The following is an 18,708-nucleotide window of genomic DNA, read 5'->3' as shown; positions in this document are numbered from 1 at the left end:
GATCTGCAGTTATAATTAAATCATGTTCATAGAAAGGTTAGTAATTAACATTTATACACAATTATTTATGTGTATAAATCCTTTTTATTTGTGAGAAGTGCTTCCCATATGATATGTGAACAACTCTCACAGCATTACTTTGACTTTTCCTTGAGCCGGAATAATGTTGTGTAAAACTTTTGTATCTTTTGGCAGTGGAAACGCAAGCCTGATAAAGATGACCTGTACCGAATCGTATCGTACCATGCTGTACAAATCAGTGGAAATGGGCCATAAGATCTACGGTTTCACATATATACAACAAAAAACAAACAAAACAAAAATATATATATTTTTTATTTAAAAATTGATATTTATTTCTCCTATTGAAAAATAAATTATCTACATCTTCAATGCCCTGAGGATGAGTAAATGAATAGCAAAATTTTGGGGGTAAACCATACCTTTCAATTTTCACCTGTCAGAAGTGAAAGTGACTCGCAGTGAGCAGTTTGAACAAAAATTTTTCCCTACCACAAGAAATTGGGTAACGCTTTCTTTTACAACCCGCAAAGTACCGCGTAAGTACAGTGAAATTACAGTGTACTTTTCTGTACGTACTGTGTAAGTATAATGAACGTATGTGTAGGTATAAGGGAACAAACCGTAATGCTCGGGTAATAAGGGGGTAGCATCCAGATATTCAGCATGAAAGGTACCGCGTAAGTACAGTGAAATAACGTTGTACTTTTCTTTAAATTGCAAAAGAACAAACCATAATTTTTGCGTAAAAGGGGAGTAACAATAAGATATCCATCACGCAAAGAAGTATATTAAGTTTACGATGTACATTTCTTCAAGTATTGTATACATATAAAGAATTATGCAAGAATGGTGACAACCTATTGCTATCTGCAAATGTACTGTATATGCACCTGCGTGAGTACATTAGTACTCTTATTCAGTGCTTGGGTTTTATATGGGGTGTTTAATGAATAAAAGGTTTACAACCTGTGAAATTACGAACCCTTATTGTATACTGTATGTATTTTAAATCTGCAATTCAATATAAAATATATTTCCATACACTACTTACCTTATGTTTACTCGTCGATCTCACCAAAGCCATCAATGTCTCCATAACTCACTATCAACAAATAACTTTGCATGACATAGGCCTACCGTCAGGGTTCAATGCAGATTAAAACAGGCTCGCATCTTTACTGCTGTTGCACAGGGTGGCTAACTGTTGCATTTCAGTAAATGTATAGCTAATGCTTTATAGAAAAATCTAGTAATTTGGTCTTCAATCAATAAAAACTGCTGCTGTAGTTTACTCTGTTCTTAGTGTTCACGTATACACTAGTGTGTTAAAGTTCAGCTTCTTCCCTCTTTGTTCCCTGTAGTTAAAGGGTAAATACAGTATTTGTTCCCTCCTTGTTCCCTGTACTTACAGGGTAAATACCACATTTGAGGGTTGTAAATTAAAGTGAAGCTTTGTTCCTCTCTTGTTACCTCCTTGTTCCCTGTACTTACAGGGTAAATACCACATTTGAGGGTTGTAAATTAAAGTGAAGCTTTGTTCCTCTCTTGTTACCTCCTTGTTCCCTGTACTTACAGGGTAAATACCACATTTGAGGGTTGTAAATTAAAGTGAAGCTTTGTTCCTCTGTTGTTACCTCCTTGTTCCCTGTACTTACAGGGTAAATACCACATTTGAGGGTTGTAAATTAAAGTGAAGCTTTGTTCCTCTCTTGTTACCTCCTTGTTCCCTGTACTTACAGGGTAAATACTACATTTGAGGGTTGTAAATTAAAGTGAAGCTTTGTTCCTCTCTTGTTACCTGTAGTTAAAGGGTAAATACAACATTTGTTCCCCCCTTGTTCCCTTTAGTTTACAATGTAAATCTTGAAGGCAGTGAAATAAATATACAAACACACAATATATTTCTTCTTTACTTTGTAACCTTTATTTTAATAAATAAGCATTTTAAAAGACTTCATATTAATCAAACATTGTCTTGTCTATCATTGCCTATACTCATTCATTTTCTCTTCGGCTTTGTCCTTTTGTTAATCTGGGGTCGCCACAGTGGAATAAACCACCATCTTATCCAGCATATGTTTTACGCAGTGGATGCCCTTCCAGCTGCAACCCATCTCTGGGAAACATCCATACACACTCACTCACACGCATTCACTACGGACAATTTAGTCTACCCAATTCACCTGTACCGCATGTCTTTGGACTGTGAGGGAAACCGGAGCACCCGGAGGAAACCCACGCGAACGCAGGGAGAACTCCATGCAGAAACCTTCTTGATGTGAGGAAACAGCACTACCTACTGTGCCACTGTGTTGCCACCCAGCTGCAACCCATCACTGGGAAACATCCATACATACTCATTCACACACATACACTACGGACAATTTTACCTTACCCAATGTCACCACATATTTTTGGACTTGTGGGAGCACCCGGAGGAAACCCACGCTAACATGGGGAGAACATGCAAACTCCACACAGAAATGCCAACTGACCCAGCCGAGGCTCGAACCAGCGACCTTCTTGCTGTGAGGCGATTGTGCTACCCACTGCGCCTGCCTATACTCAAACAGCAAAATAACACATTATTTCCTTCCCCCTTTTTTTCTGGCATCTCTTGCTTGGCTTCCTCTTCTGCTCTTCTCAGCTTCCACTGAGGACTCTGATGGTGTGTGGCTGATGAAATCCCATGGGTCTTGCTGCTCTGCATTTATATAAAATATATAAACAGACAGAAAGGCTTTTAGTAAGCTATAGACATGTTTATTTTGCTGTTTAATGTGTGTGTAGTGGTTGTCCAACAATTTCACATACTAAACATTTACAGATACCATACAGACACTATACATTACTATCAAACAAAAGTACTATCATCAGATCATATGGGAGATTGTGATCATTTATAGTGATAATAATTAAAGCGCAGAGGGGAAAAGGCTTATATATATGTGCAGGCAGTATAGACTTTGAAGTAAAGATTATTTGCAGTTCAGTGTACATATTTAAATTCTGTGTCACTCATTAAATGGTAAGTAAATGTAACGTTTGGGTTAACTACCCCTAAGGTTAGTTTTTGATTAAAGTACATGTCTTAACCCATCATTAGTCCTAAATAAAGTGAAAGATAACATAATATGGTTGATGTACTGTTATGGACCCTTTTTACATTTCAGCACAGTGAATGGGAAAGTACAACACATTTTTTTTACAATCTTCTTTGCTCAAATAAAATGAAAACTTTACGATGGTGTTGTCTCGACAATTAGAAAAATAAAAATATTGTGTGAAACTGATAACGCCAGCAAGAAGAGAGAATAACTTCTAATTTACTCATGACCATAGACACTGTTTGAAACACCTCGCACATGTAATCATATTATATAATGCATACGTAGATACAAATAAATGTTATTTTATCAAAAAAAATCATATAAAAAACTCAAGGATTTTAGATCCTGATGATCGTTAAACGCGTCATAACAGTGTTGTGAAAAGGGTGTAATTGTTAAAAATAGGTACAAACATCAGATATAAACAAAAACCTAAACAAACACTTCTATGTACATAACGTCATAAAAATACTTGTTTTATTTACCTCGCGCTGCCGTCCTTGTACTGCCGTGAACAGGAAATTCTGGGAATGGAGGACGGAGAGTTGAATCGATTCGTCTTCAACAAACCGATCAGTGTGACATCAAAACATCGCGAGAACAACAGACAGCTCCGTGTGCATTTGAATCCATCTCGCGATATTGTATCACTTCAGGTACGCGCCTACTGATTCGTTGATTCAAACGAGTTGTGAATCAAGAAGCTTCTAAAGATCCGAATCAAACTGCAGCAGCACGCCACGAGGTTTTGCTCAGACTTTTGGGACGTTTGGAATTGCTCCGTCTTGTCACCATGTAACACATGTGAGTAAATCGTTGTCAGTAAATAAGGCTATTGTTACGATTAGAAATTGTGCATTAACCAGATTATATTTATTTTGTTTCATTTGTTTTTAGCGTAACATTAACGTTAGTTCATGGCCGAATCTAAACGGCCAGCAGCGAATATTTACCAATGTTTACTGTCGTTTACTTTGCACATCTTAGAAATGTTGCCAAAGTTCCTATGGATTTAGTTTCTTCATGTCATTCCAGAAAGACTGGATGATGAGCAGGTCAGATCTCTGTGGCTGTTGTCATACTGACTGTGCAGACGATTTTCTCCCTTTATACGTTAATTACAGCAAAGTTAATGACAAAATTAATGTTTGGAAATGTAAATTGATATTTTCTGTAGCATGCCAGTTTGATATATCAATAGCCCCCCCAACCCCCCCCCCCCCCCCCCCACACCCAATTACTAGTAACGTTTGCCTAGGACTTTAGCACAGTAGCCTACTATTTATGCCTTATCCCCTCTGCGCTTTAATTATTATCACTATAAATGATCACAATCTCCCATATGATCTGATGATAGTACTTTTGTTTGATAGTAATGTATAGTGTCTGTATGGTATCTGTAAATGTTTAGTATGTGAAATTGTTGGACAACCACTACACACACATTAAACAGCAAAATAAACATGTCTATAGCTTACTAAAAGCCTTTCTGTCTGTTTATATATTTTATATAAATGCAGAGCAGCAAGACCCATGGGATTTCATCAGCCACACACCATCAGAGTCCTCAGTGGAAGCTGAGAAGAGCAGAAGAGGAAGCCAAGCAAGAGATGCCAGAAAAAAAGGGGGAAGGAAATAATGTGTTATTTTGCTGTTTGAGTATAGGCAGGTGCAGTGGGTAGCACAATCGCCTCACAGCAAGAAGGTCGCTGGTTCGAGCCTCGGCTGGGTCAGTTAGCATTTCTGTGTGGAGTTTGCATGTTCTCCCCATGTTAGCGTGGGTTTCCTCCGGGTGCTCCCACAAGTCCAAAAATATGTGGTGACATTGGGTAAGGTAAAATTGTCTGTAGTGTATGTGTGTGAATGAGTATGTATGGATGTTTCCCAGTGATGGGTTGCAGCTGGGTGGCAACACAGTGGCACAGTAGGTAGTGCTGTTTCCTCACATCAAGAAGGTTTCTGCATGGAGTTCTCCCTGCGTTCGCGTGGGTTTCCTCCGGGTGCTCCGGTTTCCCTCACAGTCCAAAGACATGCGGTACAGGTGAATTGGGTAGACTAAATTGTCCGTAGTGAATGCGTGTGAGTGAGTGTGTATGGATGTTTCCCAGAGATGGGTTGCAGCTGGAAGGGCATCCACTGCGTAAAACATATGCTGGATAAGATGGTGGTTTATTCCACTGTGGCGACCCCAGATTAACAAAAGGACAAAGCCGAAGAGAAAATGAATGAGTATAGGCAATGATAGACAAGACAATGTTTGATTAATATGAAGTCTTTTAAAATGCTTATTTATTAAAATAAAGGTTACAAAGTAAAGAAGAAATATATTGTGTGTTTGTATATTTATTTCACTGCCTTCAAGATTTACATTGTAAACTAAAGGGAACAAGGGGGGAACAAATGTTGTATTTACCCTTTAACTACAGGTAACAAGAGAGGAACAAAGCTTCACTTTAATTTACAACCCTCAAATGTAGTATTTACCCTGTAAGTACAGGTAACAAGGAGGTAACAAGAGAGGAACAAAGCTTCACTTTAATTTACAACCCTCAAATGTGGTATTTACCCTGTAAGTACAGGGAACAAGGAGGTAACAAGAGAGGAACAAAGCTTCACTTTAATTTACAACCCTCAAATGTGGTATTTACCCTGTAAGTACAGGGAACAAGGAGGTAACAAGAGAGGAACAAAGCTTCACTTTAATTTACAACCCTCAAATGTGGTATTTACCCTGTAAGTACAGGGAACAAGGAGGTAACAAGAGAGGAACAAAGCTTCACTTTAATTTACAACCCTCAAATGTGGTATTTACCCTGTAAGTACAGGGAACAAGGAGGGAACAAATACTGTATTTACCCTTTAACTACAGGGAACAAAGAGGGAAGAAGCTGAACTTTAACACACTAGTGTATACGTGAACACTAAGAACAGAGTAAACTACAGCAGCAGTTTTTATTGATTGAAGACCAAATTACTAGATTTTTCTATAAAGCATTAGCTATACATTTACTGAAATGCAACAGTTAGCCACCCTGTGCAACAGCAGTAAAGATGCGAGCCTGTTTTAATCTGCATTGAACCCTGACGGTAGGCCTATGTCATGCAAAGTTATTTGTTGATAGTGAGTTATGGAGACATTGATGGCTTTGGTGAGATCGACGAGTAAACATAAGGTAAGTAGTGTATGGAAATATATTTTATATTGAATTGCAGATTTAAAATACATACAGTATACAATAAGGGTTCATAATTTCACAGGTTGTAAACAGGCCCGGATTAAGAACTCAGGGGCCCCTGGGCACATTATCTTGTAAGGCCCCCTACCTGGCCGCACCCCTATAGTTGAATTAAAAAAATAAGAATAATATAATAATTTTTAAATAAAATGAATCTATAATTTGTTGCCCACATATTTAAATAAATGATATATAGTACATATGTATTTATAGTCTGCAAAGATTTAAATTATTTTTCAAAGCATTAAATAAAAATACTAATAAAACTACATAGCTAAAACTACATATATATATATATATATATATATATATATATATATATATATATATATATATATATATATATATATATATATGTATGTATACAGTTCTATGAATCTGAGTTCTATGAATCTGAGTCTTTCATAATACTAACACTGATTTACTGTCTCTCTCCTCCTCTCCCTGTATTTTCTCTACTCTTCTCGTGATGAAGACTTGATTATAAACCTAAAAGTATCTGAAATCACAGACACTATACCTCTTCTCTCCCCTCTCTCTCCTCTTCTGGGCCTTTCTCTCTCTCTCTCTCTCTCTCTCCTTTTCTGTCTGTCTCTCACCCGATGAATCCAGTCCGCGCTGCGCTGCCGTTAGCCTCCTCCGCCTGGTTAATGCTAGCTACTCATCATTTAAAGTTAACGTCTTCTTCTGTACCCTCATTCTCCTGATCACGGGTCTGTTTGAAGAAGGTGTGTATGGAAAATGCCTCAATAAAGATGCCTCCTCTCCTCTTTCTCTCGCGTTTGCTAAATCCACTTGTCCACTCATTTTTGATCTATGACAGATATAACGTTACACTGAAGTCCGCTCAGTTTAGTACGGGTTATTACAAAACTGACGTTTCCGCACTTGACCAATTACAGCATTCTGTTTAGTTAAAGTAAGAAAGGCAATTTAAATATAATAATAATATTAATATGTGATCGCGATTTTTTTTGCTCAGAGGAAATACAGTTGTCTGAGCAATAGAGTTTTTGAAGAGAGGGAGGCGCGGCAGGCGCCTATAATAAGGCTAAACATTATTAAATACCCACGAGACACTTGTGACTTTATATCACATTTGCATTATTTTAAAAAAATGTTTCTTTCCTGTTAAAAATAAATATATTTCCAATCTGATATGTAATGGGGAGAAATAAAAGTAGCACGAGTTCTGCTGATGGTGGATTCGAACCGATGTTATGATTAATCGCGTCAAAAGATGATGCCGTGTGCCTTACAAGGTGCGCCACTGCGGCTTTATTATTACACTGCTCTTTACTCATGTTATCTCTATCAATCAGGCATCGATGGGCGTAAACCCTGAATAGTTTAGTCCAACTAGATGCGCTATTTGCAATTAGCCTACAAAAGACACTCCGAAATTGCCTTTTTTTCTCCCCCCTCGCAGGGGCCCCTGGTGCGCACGGGCCCCTGGGCCTGTGCCCATAAGGCCCATTGGTTAATCCGGCCCTGGTTGTAAACCTTTTATTCATTAAACACCCCATATAAAACCCAAGCACTGAATAAGAGTACTAATGTACTCACGCAGGTGCATATACAGTACATTTGCAGATAGCAATAGGTTGTCACCATCCTTGCATAATTCTTTATATGTATACAATACTTGAAGAAATGTACATCGTAAACTTAATATACTTCTTTGCGTGATGGATATCTTATTGTTACTCCCCTTTTACGCAAAAATTATGGTTTCCCAGATAGCAGGCAGTAATCGGCCCGAGCTCGGCTGCCCTCCGGCGCCTCCGGCTCCGACTCGGCATCGGCGAGTGTTATCCGGGCCGAGTGCGGCCCGCAGCTCGCTCGCGCACATGCGGTTGTGATGCGGCTGTAAAGCACTGGCCCGATTCCGGTCAACCATATCCTGGCCGCTTCTGGCAAGGATTCGGCTGATGGCAACCGATTAAGTTCTTATTTTATCTAGTAATCTGTTAGCTCCACGTTTAATGATAATTTGAGAAAATATTCATGGTACGATAGCAAAAAAAAAAAAAAAAGAATATTTAGTGTGGATGGTCGCAATGTTTAGACGCAAACAAAACAATATTATTTATAAATAGATTATACATGTCATCTAGAGAAAAACTATGTAAAATTCGCTTATTTTTGAGATAGCACGCTCCTGTGCTGACTGTTTTTTTTTTTTAAGCAGAAGTTGGTTTCATAATAAACACATGCGTAACTCCTGATCCAAACTCCAATCCAGACGGTGGCGGTAATGCTCCAAAAAGCTGGTTGTCAACCACCATGGCACGAAGATCACAAGAAGAAAAGTTTGGTTTTTCAAAGACTCACGTGGAGTCCGGTCAGAAAGGTAAGCTTTTTACTGCTTGTGTTCTGTATAATTAGCGAATTTAGAGCTTAAAACATTTCCACGGTGTTTGGTTGTAACAGCGTTTAGTAATTTAAAACAGTTTGATACGAAATGTAACTTGCTTTAAGAAACACGACTGGAGCTAATGTATGCTAACGCTAACAGTTACAAACACGTCTGAAAGTTCCTTTTCTTTTTACACAATGTTAGATTGTAACGTGTGTAGTAACTGAACACTATTTTAATTATTTTAAAGAAACATGAAACGAATTTGTGTGTATGCTAACTTTGCGTTAAAGAAAGTTTCTGTAGACGAATCCATTAACTAACTTGGCAAAACGTGTTTTTTTCCTGATTTAACATTATAAAGTACCGTGGATGTTGAAAAAAATCATTGTACAGGCGTATACTTATCCAACAGTATTAATTCTGTGATTATGTGTAAATAAAAACTAATCGTTTTGGATTAATAAAATATTATTGTTTATCTTGTTTATGCAGTTAGTCACGAAAATGATCGAAACTCGACTGTTTACTATTCTCATTAAATTATCCAAGAGAAATATATTACTATGCACTTTAATTCATATGTGTTAGCCTATGTGAATCAATTATATCTTTTGTTCAAGCTGTAATGGTCAGTTAATGTAAAACTGAACGTCTTAAAGCAGATTTTGATGGTTTTTTTTTTTTTTTTATGTTATTGACAGTGATAAATTCTGATTTAAATGAATGGGTAACAATATTTGTTGGTTAAGTCTCATTGTTCTTGTTTAACAAAGGTTAGTGAGATCATTTTGCAGCACATCACGACCAAAGAAGTCAATGGCACACTCTTTTGAACGTGAATAGGCATGTTATAGTTGTGTGCTAAAAGTCCATTATAAGCTGTAAACTGCTGATACATTTTCAACATAGATTGAGCTTTTCAGACATTACATTACTAATTGCTTCACAAACAGCTGAAATGGTTTATTGTTATTGGCTATCATCATCAAACATTTTTCACAATGGTAGGTTAATCTTCATGGGTACAGAATAATGCATGTGCTTGACCATCTTACAAATCTATGTCTCAGATTCATAAGGCTGTCACTCTGCATGAATCTCCGAATAAATCTTGTGCAACCTTCTGTGTACTGATTATTTACACTATAGGTATTATATGCATTAATTAACTTTGATAGTATTTCGGGATTTGAACTTTTCTTTATGGGAGGTTAACAACAATGTGATGTTTTATTATAGATGCATATGAGGAAGCTCGACTCAAACATCCACACGCAACTGTGATTTCTGACTGGTAGACAGATGAGGATGATGATCGCCTGTCATACATCTAAACACAGAACAGGTTTGTTTGCAATTATTTTAAACACATACTGTGAACATTATGTCATTGATCTATTACAACCTGTGAGTTTTGCCCTGGCACTATACTAAAGTGATGTTTTGTTTTGTAAATGTATCTGATTAAAGGACAGTATAGACACATCTATACCATGATGAAGAAAAATTACTTGGAACAAAGAGGCTGGATAAAAGGCAGGTATGAAGATTTCAGAAATCAGTGCAGCACCACAAGTACCATCACCATCAATGACTATGGCAGAAATCTTAGGACCACCATCAAGATGCACAGATACTGTACATTCCAGTACACCAGGCGTGTCCAAACTACGGCCCGCGTGGCTTTTTATAAATATCAATAGAATCTGGCCCGCTATACAAAAATGAACATAATTCAATAAATAACCACCGGGTGTCGCTATTACATGCATTCAATTAAGCAGCAGTTCTTGTTATGATCTATCTATCTATCTGTCTGTCTGTCTGTCTGTCTGTCTACACACAGTTGAAGTCTGAATTATTAGCCCCTCATTGATTTATTTCTTCTTTTTTAAATATTTCCCAAATGATGTTTAACAGAGCAAGAACATTTTTACAGTATGTCTGATAATATTTTTTCTTTTGGAGAAAGACATGTTTTATTTCGGCTAGAATAAAAAGCGGTTTAAATTTTTTTATGAACCATTTTAAGGTCAAAATTATTAGCACCTTAAGTCTTCAGAACAAACCATTGTTCTAAAATAACTTGCCTAATTACCTTAACTTGACTAGTTAACTTAATTAACCTAGTTAAGCCTTTAAATGTCACTTTAAGCTGTATAGAAGTGTCTTAAAAATATCTAGTCAAATATTATTTACTGTCATCATGGCAAAGATAAAATAAATCAGTTATTAGAAATGAGTTACTAAAACTAATATGTTTAAAAATGTGTGGAAAAAATGTATGTAAAATTCGGCCCACGACAACGTTTGTTTTTTTGCATCTGGCCCTTGGCCCAAAAAGTTTGGACACTCCTGCAGTACACCTATGAACATTTACAGTCTTTGTTCTAGTGAGATCAAGACAGAACTTATTGCATCTCGTGATGTCTTTGTAAGAATTGAAGACATCACTAAATTTGTTAAGGTTTAATGCAGCTAGAAAGTAAAGATCAACTAGAGAATATCAGCAGTGTCTAACCCACTGTTGTATTTACAGAAGTTGTATGAGAATAAGCTACAGGTTGATTTATACTAATCTGTTATTTTTCTTTTTTAGCACGACTGACTGAAGTTTTAAAATCATGCAACGTCATAAAGCAGCAGCTGGGCCTGATTCTCACAAAACCAAAACAGACGTGATGAAATTCCAGATGTAAACACATTTGACCTTCCTTTGGCCAATTTGATTTAGAAAAGCTTGAAAATCAACTAAAGGAGCAGCCTGAACAAATGAAGAAACTGGTAAGTTCAAGCTCTTGCTAATTTCAAAGTGTTTTAAGTTTATTTGTTTTTTTTTTGATAGTTTTTTTGCTTCATAGGTAGCCTACTTTTTTCCTAATTTTTTCTTTTTTTTTACATTAGTACTTGTTCACTACTAATTATCTGTTTATCTTTTAATCACAGATGGAGTGAGGACAAATGTCCATACCACGCCACTGATAAAGAAGTGGAAAAATGCATTACAAGGTAGCTACAACTTGCCCCTGACAGGGATGGAGGAAAAAAGAAGAGAAAGCTAATGTGTCAAATGTCTACATCACTATTTTGTTTTATTTTTTAAACAACATTTTAAGTGTATTAGGATGTTCCCTGATACTTGAACAATTTGTTTCTTTCATTTGCATTTATATATATATGTATATGTATATATATATGTGTGTGTGTGTGTGTGTGTATATATATGTATGGTATGTATGTATGTGTGTGCGCCAAATTCTGAAGAAAGAAACATCTTGATACATTTTTAATAAACGTAATACAAATAAAATTATAAATATAAAATTGCACAAGACATGTGTATATATGAAATGTATATGTTTGTGCAATTGATTTTGTTCAAGTTTATTTTAAAAAAAAAGTTTGACTTTATACTTCTGCAATTTTATATATATATATATATATATATATATATTTGTTTGTTTATTATTATTTTAATGTTTTATTAAAAATGTTTCAAGATGTTTCTTCAGAATTCTGCAGTACTTTTTACAAGTTTGACATGGATATTTTACGGATTGTCATTGGTATTTTTAAGATGTTTCTTGCTATATCTTAAATTGGTTTCTATATTTAGGTTTATATAAAATTTAGCTGTTTTTTACAAATTTTTTATTCAAGTCTATTGGGGAAAACAGGGTTGTTTTAAAAAAACATCTGTGTTTGTGTGTAATTTTTAGATATTTTGTTTAAATCTTTGTGTCTTTATTGTGTTGTTTTATTGTTGTTTTTATATTGATATTCTTGTGCACTACAAAATTATTTATAAAATTTTAGTACTATTTTTTTCATGTAATCAATAAACGTTTAACATTTATTTATTTTGTCATTTGTCTGATTATTTTCGTTACAGAATATGTATGCAGTTTGCACTTTATTCAAAGGTTAAACACAGTGCTTACACTTTGTGTTTAAAATATAGCCTGTGTTTGCTGTTGTATAAATTCAAATGGTTGTAATACCATATATCAAGTACCAATGTAATACCAAAAGGTTTTATAAGGTGTATAAAAACGGAGTCGCGCCAGCTCCGGGCCGCAGCGCACATTACCCCCGCGCCGATTCCGGCGCGGATGCGCAGCGTCGGCTCGCTTACGGCCGCCGCATCTGGCCCGCTTGATTCGGGCCGGAATCGGGCAGTGAGTCCACAGGCATCCGGCCCGAGTCCGGCAGCCGAAGTTGGGCCGAGGGGTTAGTCTCCGGCAGGCAACAATCTAGCCGGAACTGGCCCGAGTGTATTTTGCTATCTGGGTTGTTCTTTTGCAATTTAAAGAAAAGTACAACGTTATTTCACTGTACTTACGCGGTACCTTTTATGCTAAATATCTGGTTGTTATCCCCTTATTACCCGAGCATTACAGTTTGTTCCCTTATACTTACGTAAACATTATTTATACTTACACTATAGGTACAGAAAAGTACACCGTTATTTCACTGTACTTACGCGGTCATTTTCGTGATGAACATCTGGTTGTTACCCCCTTTTTACCCAAGCATTACGGTTTGTTCCCTCATACCTACACATATACGTTCATTATACTTACACAGTACGTACAGAAAAGTACACTGTAATTTCACTGTACTTACGCGGTACTTTGCGGGTTGTAAAAGAAAGCGTTACCAGAAATTGCAGCCGAAGACCCATTTTGTTTAAAACCTTTGCGGACCCTGACTGCCATGTGCATCAATAAAAAAGGTTTTCTGCCTCAGTCTTTCTTTTTTTCCAACTCAAGTCTTTTGTAATGAACTAGCAGTCATTAACTGCAGCGATATAGAACCAAGCACTTCTCATGTTTCAAAGAATTCACAGTTTTAATAGATCATACAGCTACAGTCCCCAGACAATCTACGCTTTCTATGTTTAAAAAGCAATTCTTCATTGTTTTTTTTCTTTTAGAAGTTGTTTCTCAGATGCAGAACATTGTTTCTGCTCATTCTCTTGTTACAAGATTTGGCAAATCCGAGAAAACTCCTCGTTTCTCTTTTTTTTGTTTGTTTTTTTGTTCTATCCAAGGGAATTTTGCGTTGGTGTGAATTATGAGAAGTCCCTGCATGTATCACTGCCTAATTAAGACGCTTTGAGGACTCTGTCAGCACATACATGTGCTTTGATCTCCAATACGTACAAATGACGCGCCCACGTCTGGAACCAAACGGCTTTCCAGACGCCAACTCTAGACTACCATTGCCAGCCGAATTACAGAGATATACCTTTCCTGCACCACACAAATGGTAAACTTCAAGGAATTAGATTAGATTAAGCCCACGAATCATCTCTAGAGCTTTAATTTAAACCTTCCCGTTTTAGGCCCTGTTTCTTTCAGTTATAGCCTGGAGTCAGATTGTCTAACACTTTTCCATTTCAAATGATCGGAAAGTTGCCAGAAAGGCTCCAACTGACCCCTGGTTCTTTTCCATTTCTAAACTCAAGGACTGCCTTTAAATTCATTCTTGGTAATATTCCCTATTGTTCACACTAATTATTTAATTTGACCATTAATAGAACTAATTAGCCTGTTGGAAAAGTTTCTTATTTTGCCGCATAACATTAATTAATTCCAAAATAAAGCAGAACTTTAACAGCTCTTTTGGTTTTAATTGGGGTTATACAGATACTCAAGGTGAAATTAAAATACCCCTGTGATTTGAAGGGGCAAACTGAGGAAATCTTGAAGACATCAAAGTAGTGAACATTTTGCAGCACTATTCTGATTTTAGCACTGTGTAAGTGTTATTTTTGTCTTGTTGTACTAGTTTCTCCAAGCATGTGATGCTTTGCCAGGTGAAATTCAGCATGTGGCTGTTTTCACAGATGGCAATAGCTTATTCAAAATCCAAAGGATTTTTCTTCTTCAGGCAATCTGAATAACCAGATATGTCTTGAAATCATTTACTGTATGTGCATGTACTTTATGTAGAAATTTAACACCTTTTCTAGTTTTAATTGGGGTTATACAAATAAATGAAGTGGCAAACTGGGGGACATTCTTGACAACAGTATCAAAATCATGTAAATATTTGCCACTCTGTATCAAACTAAGATTTTTGTTGTCAGGTGAAATTCAGCATGTGGCTGTTTTTTTTTTTTTTTTTTTACAAACGCTCATGAGAGAGTGTTGATGATTTCTATATTTTCCTTTTTGTCTTCAGGCGATCTGATTCAACAGACAGGTCTTGGAAGCATAAACACACATGTGTATGTATAATTCTGTCTCTTATTAATTGTGCATAACTCCAGGCGATAGCTTGCTTTCTGCTTCTAGCACCTGCTAGTCGGCATGACAGAACTGCTTAGCTACAGCTCTAACTTGACAAGATAAAAACAGCGAATTCTTAGCAATTCTATTATTATTTCATTAGCAGTTTATGCAGGAATGTTTCTCAGAAAGATCCTCAAAGTGTGAGATGTCATTTTCTTAATTGCCATAGGCAAATGGCATAAAATAAGAAGCTGATTTGAAGACATCAGGGCCCAGATTAGTTTTCCTAAAGATAATCTGCTGTCCTTACATTAATTTACATGTCTGCTTAATCTCATCTGTGTGGTATCTGTAGATTGTTTTTTAAAACTTTTAAAGCCTTTCCAATTTGGGTTAGTTGTTCAATAGTGTATTTGTAGACATGCAACAAATACACTTATACAACTAAGAACTTTTTAGTAGTCTGCATTTAAGCGCATTATGAAGCAAAACAACATCATTTCAAATGCATTTTAACCATATATAAAATTACTTACTCCAAACTATATTCAGACATGTATTTTCAGTAATGTTCTACCAACTATTATCAACATTTCATTAAATTTTAAAAAACAAAACACAACTTTCAAAACACAAATCAGCTTGTCTGTTGTCATATTAGGGCCATCAAAATGAAGTCCTGCATTAGCTAATCCCCCCTTCTCCTCCCTCCATTTACTAGATTGGGTGACATGGTGGCCCAGTGATTAGCTCTGTTGCCTCACAGCAAGAACGTCACTGGTTCCACAATGGGTTTCCCCCTGGGTCCCCTGCTTTCCTCCCACAGTCCAAAAACACGTGATATAAGTAATTTCACCATACCAAACTGGGACTATAGACGACCTCTTAGTAAGCAGTATAGATATTCCTATTAACTGTAATTAGCCTTTAACAAGTCGAGGGAGTTCATCGAGATCTACCTGAGCTCAAACTCCTCTATCGTCCTGCTAATGGGAAGGAGCCCAGGGTTCACACTAACTGTGAACTCTTGAAGTGAAAATTACAACATTAAGAAATGCCGTTGTTGTCTGTTTAATGACAATATATAAAACCCATAATTTGAGAAGTACAAACATTAGTAAATACATTGCATTATTCATTTAAATACTCAAGTCTTACAAAAGTTGTTTTTGACCTGGAAACTAACAAATATTTAGTAAGGTCAAGTGCAAAAATAGTTGTTTCCACACCTTTTTTTTCCTGTGCATTTTTAGTAAATACAGACAGTACTGCTTTAATGCCGAAAAGACTATTTGTGCTGGCACAAGCTGTTAGCAAATCTGTCCCTAAATGTTATAAATCTCAATCCAGATCACCTCACCAAATATTTTTAGATGAATCTAAAAAAACTAAAAAAAATAGTTGATGGCTGCTCTCTCCTGTGCATATCTGTAAACATGCAGAATTGTGAATAGAGAACTTAAAGATGGAACACTGAATCGGTGTTCACTGGGACAAAAAAAGGGCTTTTCATCAGATGGAACATGTCCTGCAGGACTTCAACCTGTGGCTCAAGGGAAAAGAGGCTGCCATGCACTCGCTCTAACAAAGCTGTTGGCAATACAGTGTTGCTGGCTGCCGCTTCCATTCTGATGATTTCATTCTTCGCCTCTTTGACACAGGTCATTCCCTCCGCTTTCTAAGCTTTTGATTTCCAGATGAGCACAGCAGCGATATCGACCTATATACCGCAACTATCTTTTCCACCAGTTTAGCTCTTACAGAAGCAGAGAAAGAAAACCGCTATGTATTCAATGGGGAGGTCACTGCTTTAAAGAGTCATTTTTAAACATATTTCATGAGATTCATCTTTATATTCTGGAGCATATGAGATGAGATATTTTTTTGGGGAAAAGCACTGATTAAATTTAAAGAACACTTTCAGATTTGTCACAGTTATTAGTGTTAATCTGGCACCCAGTTGTAATTTTCTTCATTATCTGATAAACCCTGTTAAGCCAGCAAACTAAATTTACTGTATAGTTTTAACTGAGTTTGCAAAATGTTGAGCTGTTCTAAAGCGACTCAACATGTCTGACAGCAGGTTGTCAAGATGAAGTCCAATAACAATAGCTAAGACTTTAGCTAAGTTTACATTGTCACGTGAAGCAAATGTTTTCATAATACAAAAAAGCAAGTTATGTACATTCCTATCAAATATATATATATATATATATATATATATATATATATATATATATATATATATATATATATATATATATATATATATATACATATATATATATAACAAAAATAAATATAATTATAAGTAAATAATAGTATTATTGTTATTGCACAATTATGTATATGATAACAATAATAGTGATGCTTAGATAATTTAAGAAATCTTTTACATGAATATTAATTTCATTAAAATTAAATTAGACTGCAAAAAAAAAAAAGATGTTTTATAGAATTATCTGTTGTGTGTTGTCTTAGACCCAACTCATGGCCAGGAATTAGATTTATTAGGTTTAGGATCAGCATCATATTATTTCAAATTTGTCTTGTTGACTTGCAAAACTCACTGCGTGCCGAAGCCTCAGCATAAAAGGTTGTTACACCAGTTTCACAACGCATCAGTGGCGGGTGAGCAGCGTTGCTATTTTTCCAGCGTGCATGTTCGACACCGGAAAGGTGGAGCGGTGCGTGAGGCATACGGGTATGTTTTTTTTTTTTTTCTGTGCACATGCTCGGTTTGCTTTTTGATTAATCTGCATTGCTTTCACCAGCTTTTGATGTCCCTGATGTTTGTTATTTCAGAATTTATTCATTTCTATCTCTCATTATTTGCGTTAAACTTTTTTCGAAGTCCAAAACCACCTCAAGCAAGTGTAAATAGTTATTTGTGTATTGAGAAATTTTTATTTGAAATTTGGCATTTCCAATACTTGTTTCTCAAGTAAAATTTGTGTACATTATTGCAATTGATTGCAGTCCTTATCCATCCAAAAAACGTAGAAGTTTCTCAGAAGTTTTCACATTTTTGCAGTGCAAATGAACAGCCAAAATATAAAAACATAAGTTATTTTTGTTGTTGTTGAAAATGATGTTGTGTAAATACTAGGGATGTAACAATATTGTAAATACCGCCATACCGCAATAGTAAATTTTTTCAATATTACCGTAGGCGCATGACTCAATAAAAGTATATTTCTGAGAAAAGTTTGCTTAGGCGAATGAAGCGAACGGGAGGTAGCGGGAACTACAATTCCCATCAGCCTAGGCGTGGCCATCATCCTTTGCTATCTGTTGTCACTACAGATCCAGTAATGCGGAAATGGAGTGTGCTGCTAGTAGCGGGGAAGAAAAAGAGCTGGAAATGATCAAACCTAAAGCGGGTTTTAAATTGGATGTGTAGAAGCATTTCAGTTTCTTTCTAAAAAGATACGAAAAAGGAGAAAAGGTGACAGACAAAGAAAAAAAACAGTATGTAGGCACTGCCAGACTGTGGTGAAATACAAGTCGGGGAATACGATTAAAAACAGTCATGGGGACTGCAGAACACAGCACACTTGTTAGATTGATGCAGACATTGACTTGTACCACAAAGAGACCTCTATCTCACTCATGGCTTGTCCTCTCAAGTGGTGGAATGACAATGCACAGCGTTTACACTGCTGTCAACCTTGGCTAAATCATAGCTCTCTTTCCCTAATGAGAGAGTTTTTTTTTTCTGTTGCAGGGGACATGCC

The 18,708-nt window shown here is 36.3% G+C and overlaps 3 long non-coding RNA genes across 3 annotated transcripts in view; 2 read left to right on the top strand and 1 right to left on the bottom strand.

The window, feature by feature from the left end:
- LOC147841783 (uncharacterized) overlaps positions 1–18,708 on the top strand; it is a 751,871-nt gene that overhangs the window by 397,547 nt on the left and 335,616 nt on the right. The window lies entirely within an intron of this gene.
- On the bottom strand, positions 1,926–3,666 carry LOC147841786 (uncharacterized). Its single transcript, XR_015502592.1, has 2 exons — positions 3,620–3,666; positions 1,926–2,728 (listed from the first exon to the last, which is right to left on the bottom strand). It is a non-coding gene; the product is annotated as an uncharacterized LOC147841786 (long non-coding RNA).
- LOC147841785 (uncharacterized) lies at positions 8,654–12,588 on the top strand. The gene is made up of 5 exons (XR_015502556.1): positions 8,654–8,723; positions 9,972–10,077; positions 10,203–10,272; positions 11,332–11,516; positions 11,679–12,588. It is a non-coding gene; the product is annotated as an uncharacterized LOC147841785 (long non-coding RNA).

Source organism: Danio rerio, chromosome 11 (assembly GCF_052040795.2).
Source record: "Danio rerio strain M-AB ecotype USA chromosome 11, GRCz13ab, whole genome shotgun sequence".
Classification (NCBI taxonomy): domain Eukaryota; kingdom Metazoa; phylum Chordata; class Actinopteri; order Cypriniformes; family Danionidae; genus Danio; species Danio rerio.
The sequence above is the reverse complement of the archived record's forward strand: the minus strand, read 5'-3'. Positions and strand labels throughout refer to the sequence as shown.